Below are 10,223 nucleotides of genomic sequence, written 5' to 3' on the forward strand. Positions count from 1 at the left end.
TCAGCGTAGTCAATGAAACATGTTTTTCTGGAATTCCCTTGCTTTCTGTATGATCCAGTGAATGTTGGCAATTTGATCTCTGGTTTCTCTGCCATTTCTAAACCCAGCTTGGACGTCTAGAAGTTCTCGGTTCACATACTGCTAAAACCTAGCTTGGAGGATTTTGAGCATAACCTTACCAGAATGGGAAGTGAGTGCAACTGTCTAATAGTTTGAACATTTTTTAGTACCACCCTTCTTGGGAATTGGGATGAAGATTGACCTTTTCCTGTGGCTACTGCAATCTCCAAATTTCCAGTCCAAATTTGCTGACATATTGAATGCTGCACTTCAACGGAATCATCTAGGATTTTAAATTGCTCTGCTGGAATTTCATTGCCTCCACTAGCTCTATTGGCAGCAGTACTTGCTAAGGTCCACTTGACTTCACACTCCTGGATGTCTGGCTCTAGGTGAGTGACCACACCACTGTGGTTATCAGGGTCATTAAGATCTTTTTTGTACAGTTCCTCTGTGTATTCTTGCTCTTGACCTCTTCTGCTTCTATTAGGTCTTCCCCGTTTCTGTCCTTTATTGTGCCCATCTTCGCATGAAATCTAGAGATCTCCAAGAAAATTGGAGATCTCAAAGCAACATTTCATGCGAAGATGGGCACAATAAAGATCTCACATGACTTGGGGCAAAAACTAAAAAAAAAAAAAAGATCCCCTTTGAAGAGTGAATACTTAAGGGTTAATTAGGTAGAAGCTTACCTGAGGGAAGAAGCAATGTAGGAGCAATTAGCATCCTCACCCAAAGTGCTCTAATTTGGCCCGTGGATGTGCATATTACATGCGTGCAGGTCTAAAAGGTTATGTTTGGGTGAGTTTTTCTCTTGATCCTGACGAATGGTTTTCTCCTCCTGGAATGAGGTACTTACCTGACATCTCATTCCAGGGCCTTCTTGTTCAGTCTGTGCAACTACTTCTGCTTCCTGGCAGCTTTTGGCTTGACTTCATGCACCATCCTGGTGGACACTGATCGATGACCACTTTGCTTATATTTTTCAATTAGAGGTGCCAGTTGTATAGTTAACTTTTGCTTCCTGGATTAAGAGATGTTTCATGCCAAATATGTGGGATGTTGTTTCCCGCCCATACTCACATTTTTTTTTAAGAGCGTGAAAGAAAAAAACTACTTATCTCTGAGGCCAGGCCAGGTATCAGCAAGTAGACCTCTCATCTGAAGTTGATGAGTTAATCCTAAAGGTTTCTTTAAAAAAAGAAAAAAACCCACAACTTAGCTTTGGCTGGGTCTTAGTTTTGGCACATGGGATTTTCATTGCAGTGCCAGGTTTCTAGTGTGAGCTCAGTAACTGAGGTGCAGCACTGTGGGATCTTAGTTCCCTGACCAGGGATGGAACCCGTCACCCCTGCATTGGAGGTTGGGCCACCAGGGAGGTCCTAATTCTAAAGCTTTCTTTTTGAATTAATTCGTTGCTTAGAAACTCATGTTCATGTTAGCTGTTGGCAATGGCTTTACTCCCCACCCTTTCTCCGCCCTGGCGTCCTTGTCTGCAAGTCACAGCTGTCAAAATCGAGCCATCTGCAGAACAACTCTGTGCTTCTGAGCCCCTCCCTCAAATCCTCTGTGGTCTATGGTTCTGCCGAGGTATGGGACAGAATCTTCAGATTTCCCCCATAAGCCTCGTTCCAATCATCTTCTAGTTTCCTCTTTCTGACGCTGACAAAGGATAGCTCATTAAGTGTAACCAGTGATATAACTTTTTTCCCCACTGTGCAGCACAGCATGGGAGATTTTAGTTCCCTGACCAGAGATAAAACCTGTGCCCCCCTACGTTGGAAGGGCAGAGTCCTAACCACTGGACTGCCAGGGAATTCTCTTACTGTATTTTTAAATACTCTTTTACTTATTTGAAAGTTTAAAAGTATTTAAATTTTAAATACTCTCATTGTATCCTGATGATAAGGGAAAGCCGAGTAATCAATTCAGATAACTGTGAAAATTTTTTTTAACTTTTTACTTTATTTTGGAGTATAGATGATTAACAATGTTGTGATCGTTTCAGGTTTTACAGCAAAGTGATTCAGTGATACATACGCATGTATCTATTTTTCCTCCCGGTTAGGTTGCCCTCCGAGATTCCAAAACTTCCCCCAGACCCACCGGTGAGAGGGTTTCCTGGTGTTTGGAAACTTTCTCTATTAGGACTCCCTTCCCAGGACGGATCTCCGTCCCTAACTCTTTTGTCTTTCTATCTTTTATATTTTGTCCTACCTCCTTTTGAAGACGATGGGCTGCTTTTCTGGGTGCCTGATGTCCTCTGCTAGGGATCAGAAGTTGTTTTGTGGAGTTTGCTCAGTGTTCAAATGATCTTTCGATGAATTTGTGGGGGAGAAATTGGTCTCCCAGTCCTATTCCTCCACCATCCTAGCTCCTCCCTCGCGTGTATCTAAAAAATTAAAAAAAATTTTTTTGTATTATTGTGTTAAGGTGCCACAGTATAGCTTGGTTTTTAAAGTCTTAGAAGTTATTTATATATTCTTATATATAATTATGATTTTATATGGTACACACATGTTTTTTTTTTGTTTTTTTTTTAAGTATTTTATTTATTTTAATTGGAGGCTAATTACTTTACAGTATTGTAGTGGTTTTGCCATACATTGACATGAATCAGCCATGGGTGTACATATGTTCCCCATCCTGAACCCCCCTCCCACCTCCCTCCCCATCCCATCCCTCAGGGTCATCCCAGTGCACCAGCCCTGAGCACCCTGTCTCATACATCAAACCTGGACTGGCGATCTGTTTCACAATTGGTAATATACATGTTTCAATGCTATTCTCTCAAATCATCCCACCCTCGCCTTTTCCCACAGAGTCCAAAAGACTGTTCTATACATCTGTGTCTCTTTTGCTGTCTCGCATATAGGGTCATCGTTACCATGTTTCTAAATTCCATATATATGCGTTAGTATACTATATTGGTGCTTTTCTTTCTGACTTACTTCACTCTGTATAATAGGCTAGAGTTTCATCCACCTCATTAGAACTGATTCAAATGTATTCTTTTTAATGGCTGAGTAATATTCCATTGTATATATGTACCACAACTTTCTTATCCATTTGTCTGCCGATGGACATCTAGGTTGCTTCCATGTCCTGGCTATTATAAACAGTGCTGCGATGAACATTGGGGGTACACATGTCTCTTTCAATTCTGGTTTCCTCAGTGTGTAATCCCAGCAGTGGGATTTCTGGGTCATATGGGAGTTCTATTTCCAGTTTTTTAAGGAATCTCCACACTGTTTTCCATAGTGGCTGTACTAGTTTGCATTCCCACCAACAGTGTAAGAGGGTTCCCTTTTCTCCACACCCTCTCCAGCATTTATTGCTTGTAGACTTTTGGACAGCAGCCATCCTGACTGGCGTGTAATGGTACCTCATTGTGGTTTTGATTTGCATTTCTTTGATAATGAGTGATGTTGAGCATCTTTTCATGTGTTCGTTAGCCATCTGTATATCTTCTTTGGAGAAATGTCTGTTTAGTTCTTTGGCCTATTTTTTGATTGGGTCTTTTATTTTTCTGGAATTGAGCTGCAGGAGCTGCTTGTATATTTTTAAGATTAATTCTTTGTCAGTTGTTTCATTTGCTATTATTTTCTCCCATTCTGAAGGCTGTCTTCTCACCTTGCTTATAGTTTCCTTTGTTGTGCAAAAGCTTTTAAGTTTAATTAGGTCCCATTTGTTTATTTTTGCTTTTATTTCCATTACTTTGGGAGGTGGGTCATAGAGGATCCTGCTGTGATTCATGTCGGAGAGTGTTTTGCCTATGTTTTCCTCTAGTTTTATAGTTTCTGGTCTTATGTTTAGATCCTTAATCCATTTTGAGTTTATTTTTGTGTACACACACGGGTATATTTGTTAACACCCTTCCATTTTTGGAAATTAGTAGTTGACGAGGAGTGAAATGATGCCACGTTAATCAGAGTCTAAGTGTGACACGCACGTAACACGCCAGTAATGCCTGCTTGTGAGAGAACGTTCTGGACCCTCAGGGTTCCCGGATGTGTGAGTTTATATAAAAGTGCTGTTGATTTAAATCAAATGTTTGGAATTTAAAGCTTCATTCAGTCTCCTGGGTCAACTTTCCAGTATATTTATCAAGTGGGAGACAATTTTAAAAGACAGTTGATTTGTTTATATTACTCTAAAGTTGGGGCTTCCCTGGTGGCTGCAATAAAGAACCATCTGCAGTGCAGGACACGCGGGTTCGATTCCTGGACTGGGAAAATCCCATGGGGGAGGCAATGGCTACCCACCACAGTATTCTTGCCTGGAGAATTCCATGCATAGAGGAACCTGGTGGGCTACAGTCCATGGGGTCACGGGGAGTTGGACACTACTGAGCGACTAACACTTTCACACTTTTACACTGAAGTTAAAGTGAATTAATCCAATCAATGATTGCATAAAATTCCTATGCTAGCAATTGGCGTACAGCTGAGTTAGAGCAGTACGTTGGAGGTGCCATGCAGCTTGTAAAAGAGACGGTATTTGTTTTTAGTTTTTATTTGGTTGAAGTGTATTTGATTTACAATGTTAGTTTCAGGTGTACAACACAGTGATTCAGTTGTACACACACACACATACACACACACATAAAACAGGTAACCAGCAGGGGCCTACTGTATAGCACAGGGAACTATACTCAATATTTTGTAATAACCTATAAGGGAAAATAACCTGAAAAAGATTATATATATACGTGTGTGTGTGTGTGTATTTGTGTGTGTGTTGTTGCTGTTCAGTCTCTCAGTCGTGTCCAACTCTTTGCTACCCCATGGACTGCAGCATGCCAAGCTTCCCTGTCCCTTACAATCTCCTGGAGTTTGTTCAGACTCATGTCCATTGAACCAATGATGCCATCCAACCACCTTATCCTCTGTTGCTGCCTTCTCCTGCCTTCAATCTTTCCCAGCACCAGGGTCTTTTCCAATGAGCTGGCTCTTTGCATCAGGTGGCCAAAGTATTGAAGCTTCAGCTTTAGCCTCAGTCCTTCCAATGAATATTCAGGGTTGATTTCCTTTTGGATTGACTGGTTTGATCTCCTTGCTGTCCAAGGGACTCTCAAGAGTCTTCTCCAACACCACAGTTTGAAAGCATCAGTTCTTCGGTGCTCAGCCTTCTTTGTAGTCCAGCGTTCACATCTACACATGACTACTGGAAAAACCATAGCCTTGACTAGATGGAGCATTTAACATGTGCACAACAAGCACATACATTAACTCATTTCACCCACATAACCTTAGGAGTAGGGCTTCTATTATCATTATATTTTGCAGACGCCAAAACAGGAAAATAATTTCTAGACTTGATGTGAAGAGCTGACTCATTGGAAAAGACCCTGATGGGAAAGACTGAAGGCAGGAGGTGAAGGGGGCAACAGAGGATGAGATGGTTGTATGGCATCATTGACTCAATGGACATGAGTTTGAGCAAACTCTGGGAGATAGTGAAAGACGGGAAGCCTGGCATGCTGCAGTCCATGAGGATGCAAAGTGTCGGAAATGACTGTACAACACCAACAATTTCTAGACAGAGACTAGCACTCAGAAATGCTTAAGGTGTTCAGTGAGGCTTTGAAAGCACTTGAAGTTCAGTAGGGGAAAGAAGGTGATTGAGACTTCTGGTTTCTATTAATGACTGCCTAAGTTATTTTTATGAATCCTGCTGAAAACAGCTAAAATTTCTGAATAAAAGATAAATTTAAAAAAATCTCTTGGGCTTCCCTTGTAGTCTAGCAGTTAGGAATTCGTCAGCCAATGCAGGGGACATAGGTTCAATCCCTGGTCTGGGAAGATCCAACGTACCAAAGGGCAACTAAGCCTGAGGACATAACTAGTAAGTCAGTGCTCTAGAGCCTGTGCTCTGCAACAAGAGAAGCCACCACAATTAGAAGCCCATGCACTGCAAGTAGAGAGTATGCCCTACTCACCACAACTAGAGAAATCCTGTGCACAGCCACAAAGACCCAGTGCAGCCAAAAATAAAAGAAACTTTAAAAAAAAAAAAAAAAACTTAAAAAAAATTTCTTAAGGCATCCAGGAACTGACAAGTAGAGTTATCAAGCCCAAAGTGAAGATACTAATCCAGACAGCAATGGAGCACGGACGCCTGGAAACCACTTTCAATATAAAGGCAAACTGTACTCAATTCCAGCATATCAGACCTTACCCTGGATGGAATGGGACAAACATCAAAACCCAGAGCACACATAGCATGAGTCTAATAGAGCATCTTTCCAACAAAAATCTGGCACACCAAAGGGCTATATCTTTCAGAATAAAAGAGCAGATCAGAAATTGAATCCTCCCAGGGATTTGCACGCTGGGAGCTCAGAAATCCTCAAGTCTTGAACTTGGCTTAAGATGACCCTGTACTAAATACAAAGGAAAAAAAGAAGAAAAGAAAATGACCCTGTACTATTTGTGCCTCCAGATGTCTGATATAAATAAATAAATGAAATTAGTCTTTGGAGGAAGAGATATATTATCTCCCTTCCAGTTATTTCCACATCTTACTCTGCAAAGAACCAATTATTTTTTAAAGTATGCAAGTAAAGATTATTGCCAACAGAACTAATGGATAAAATAAACTGATTGTCAAAGGCTTCAAATACTTGAATTCAAGGTACTATATATAAAATGTTCATGGTTGCTATTTTCAAAGAAATATATGACAAGCTTAAAAATACCCACAGGGAACAAGAATGGCAATGAGTGAAATGAGAGTTATTCAAAAGACCAACTAGAACCTTTTTAGAAATGAAAAATATAATAACTAAATCCATCAATGAACTCCTTTAACAGAAGCTTCAGGGAGAATTAGTGAACTAGGAAGATAGGTCAAAAGAAATTATCCATGCACGTAAATTTAACAACTTAGAGAAAATGGATCAATTCCTCAAAACCCATAAAATTACCAAAATTCACCTGATATTAAATAGATCATCTGAATAATCCTGTAACTATTTTAAAAATTGAATTTGTAATTTAAAAACTTAAAAAAAAATCCAGGTCCAGTTGGTGATAGTTTCATTGAAGTAATCTACCAATCATTACAAGAGGAATTAGCACCATTCTATACAATCTCCAGAAATTAGAAAAGTAGGGAATACCTGTCAGCTCACTTTATAATGCCATTATTATTTTCACTTTATAATGCCATTATTATTTTGATATGAAAACTAGACTGGACAGTACAAAACAAAAAACTACAGATCAATATCCCATGAACTTAGCTACTAAAATCTTCAGTAAAATATTAGCAAATTGAATCTAGCAATACATAACAAGAATTATGCAAGATGGCCAAGGGGTTTATTCCGGATATGTAAGGCTGGTTCAACATGTGAAAATGAATTGATTTAACATTTGAAAATATACTGATGTAGTAATCCATTGTATCAAGAAGCTTCAGATAAATAAAAATCATATGATCATGTCAATTAGTTTTGAATAACAAAATTCAACACCCATTCTTTGGCTGCCCTGGGTTTCATTGCTGCGCATGGGCTGTTTTGTTGTGGAACAAGGGTTTCTCGTGTGTGGCATGGATTCTAGCGTACGCAGGCTCAGTAGTTGCGGGGTATGGGCTCAGTTACCCCTTGGCAAGTGGAATCATCCCAGACCAGAGATCAAACCTGTGTTCCCTGCATTGGTAGGTGGATTCTTAGCCACTGGACCACCAGAAAAGTACCTCAACACCCATTTATGATAAAAAAACTATCAGTAAACCAGAAATGCAGGGGAACTTCCTCAACTTGGTAAGACTGAATACCTTCCTCTTAAGGAATAAGTCAAGGCTATTGCTCTGGCCATTCTTATTCAACAGAGTACTGGAAGTCTATCCAGCGCAGTAAGACAAGAAAAGGAAATAGGAAGCACATAGATTGAAAAGGGGGGAAAAAGAACTTCCCTATTTGCAGATGAAATGACTGTCTATTTAAAAAAGTCCCAGTGGAGGATTTGAAGATTGCTGCAGAGCAACTAAGGCCGTGTGCCACACTCTAGAGCCTGTGAGCCCAAACTAGGAAGCCCGCGCTCGGCAACAAAGAAGCCACTGCAGTGAGGAGTCTGTGTACTGCAAGTAAGAGTAGTTCCTGCTCACTGCAACTAGAGAAAACCCTCTGCAGCAACAAAAGACCCAGTACAACCAAAAATAAATCAATAGAGGCTTCCCTGGTGGCTCAGTGATAAAATACCTGCCTGCCAATGCAGTGTTGAGTCCTGCCCCCAAGGCCACAGAAGTGGAGCCCAGAACCAAGGTCACCTCTGAAGCTGACTGAGCCCCTCTGTAACTGAGCCCCTTTTGTTTCCAAAAGCCCCCCGACTTCCTGACTCCCAATTAGGCAAAGATGTCCACTTCAGCAAACACCCTATAGCACCCCAACCAATCACCTAACACCAACCTTCCAGGAGGAATTTTCTTTGGCTTGAGGCTATAAAAGTTGGCTATTAACCCACAAAAGCTGTCAACTCTCCCTGGTCTGTCAGGAGGTTGGCCCACTGCGCTCTCAGTACCCACTTTATCTCTGCTCTTTGTTCTTAATATACTTGCTCCCTGCTGGAATACTGTGTGTCTGGAAGTTCTTTACCAACCTACACTCAAACCGCTCATCATGCAGGAGATACGGGTTCGGTTCCTGGTCCACGAAGATTTCACATGCTGCAGGACAACTAAATCCGTGTGCCTCAACTGCTGAGCCTGTGTTCTCGAGCCCAGGAGCCACAGCTGCTGAGCCCATGTGCTGCAACTACTGAAACTTGAGCTCTCTAGATAGAGCCTGTGCTCCGCAACAAGAGGAGCCACCACAAGGAGAAACCTTAGCACCACAATTAGAGAGTAGTTCTGAATTATTGTTATAAAACCCTTCATCACATCCTCCCAGGGTGGAACACATAGTTTTTTGAGACAGAAGACCAGTTTGTCTCCCCTTTGCCTGGCAAAGTGATAGAGCTATCCTTTTCTACTTCACTCAAACTCTGTCTCCCAAGATTTGATTTGGCACAAGTGTACGGAGAGGCCAAGCTTTCCATAACAACATTAGACTTACAGCAATTGTATTAGGTATGCACTATTATTACCTCCATTATGCAGATGAGGAAATTGAGACAAGTGAAATTTAGCTACCTGCTCAAGGTGGCACAGCCTCATCAGTGGTAGAGGTAGGATTTTTAGAATTTTAATTTTTTATTGAAGTATAGTTGATTCACAGTATTGTATTACTTTCAGTGTATGTGCTGCCGAAGCAAGCACTTCAGTGTTGTATTACTTTCAAGTGTACGGAAAAGCGATTCACATATATAGAATCTTTTTCAGATTCTTTTCCTTTATAAGTTATTACAATATAATGAGTATAGTTTGCTGTGCTATAGAGTAGGTCCTTGTTGGTTATCTATATTATATATAGTAGTGCCTATATATCAATCCTAGATTCCTAATTTATTCCTTGCCCCCTTCCCCCTTTGGTAATTGTAAATTTGTTTTCTGTGTCTGAAAACACAACAGAATAATCATCTTCCAGACCTCAGCTTTGTTCCTCCTCCTCCATTTCTGCCACCAGCCAGGTGTCTGTTCTGGCTCGTTTGCGCCCTTAACCACCACACATACTTGTCTCTCTAAAGGGCATTAGGGAGCCACTGAAAGGTTTTTACCCAGAAAGTGACACATTTGTTTTATAAAAACAAGTCATCCTGGCACCACTTTGGATAATGGATTAAATGGAGCTAAGGATAGAAACAGGAGGCTGTTGGAATAATGTCTCCAAAAATGAGAGCATGGATGAATGAGGGAGGTGGCAGGCAAAAGAAAAAACAGATTGGCGAGCTTTGTTGGAGTCAAGTTCACAGGACTTGGTTTTGGATCGGATTAAGGGGGTGAAGAAGGGTAAGGTTGGTACACAGGTTTCTGACTCAAGTAATTCCGCGGACACTAACAGTCATTCACTGACGAGACTTCCGAGAAGTCTTATTTTGGACACGGTGAATCTTCAGTGCAGAAACGCGGCCGGGACCTAGGGCAGAGGCCACCCCCGGGGTCCTGCTGGCAGGGGCGAGCTGAGCCCGCTGGCGGGAGCTCTGCGGGGGCGCCCAGCGCGCCTCCGGAAACCGCGCGCGCAGGCGCAGTGTGGCGGCGGGCGCCCCCTGGCGGGCGGT

The sequence above is a fragment of the Cervus canadensis genome, chromosome 2, assembly GCF_019320065.1.
Source record: "Cervus canadensis isolate Bull #8, Minnesota chromosome 2, ASM1932006v1, whole genome shotgun sequence".
NCBI lineage: Eukaryota > Metazoa > Chordata > Mammalia > Artiodactyla > Cervidae > Cervus > Cervus canadensis.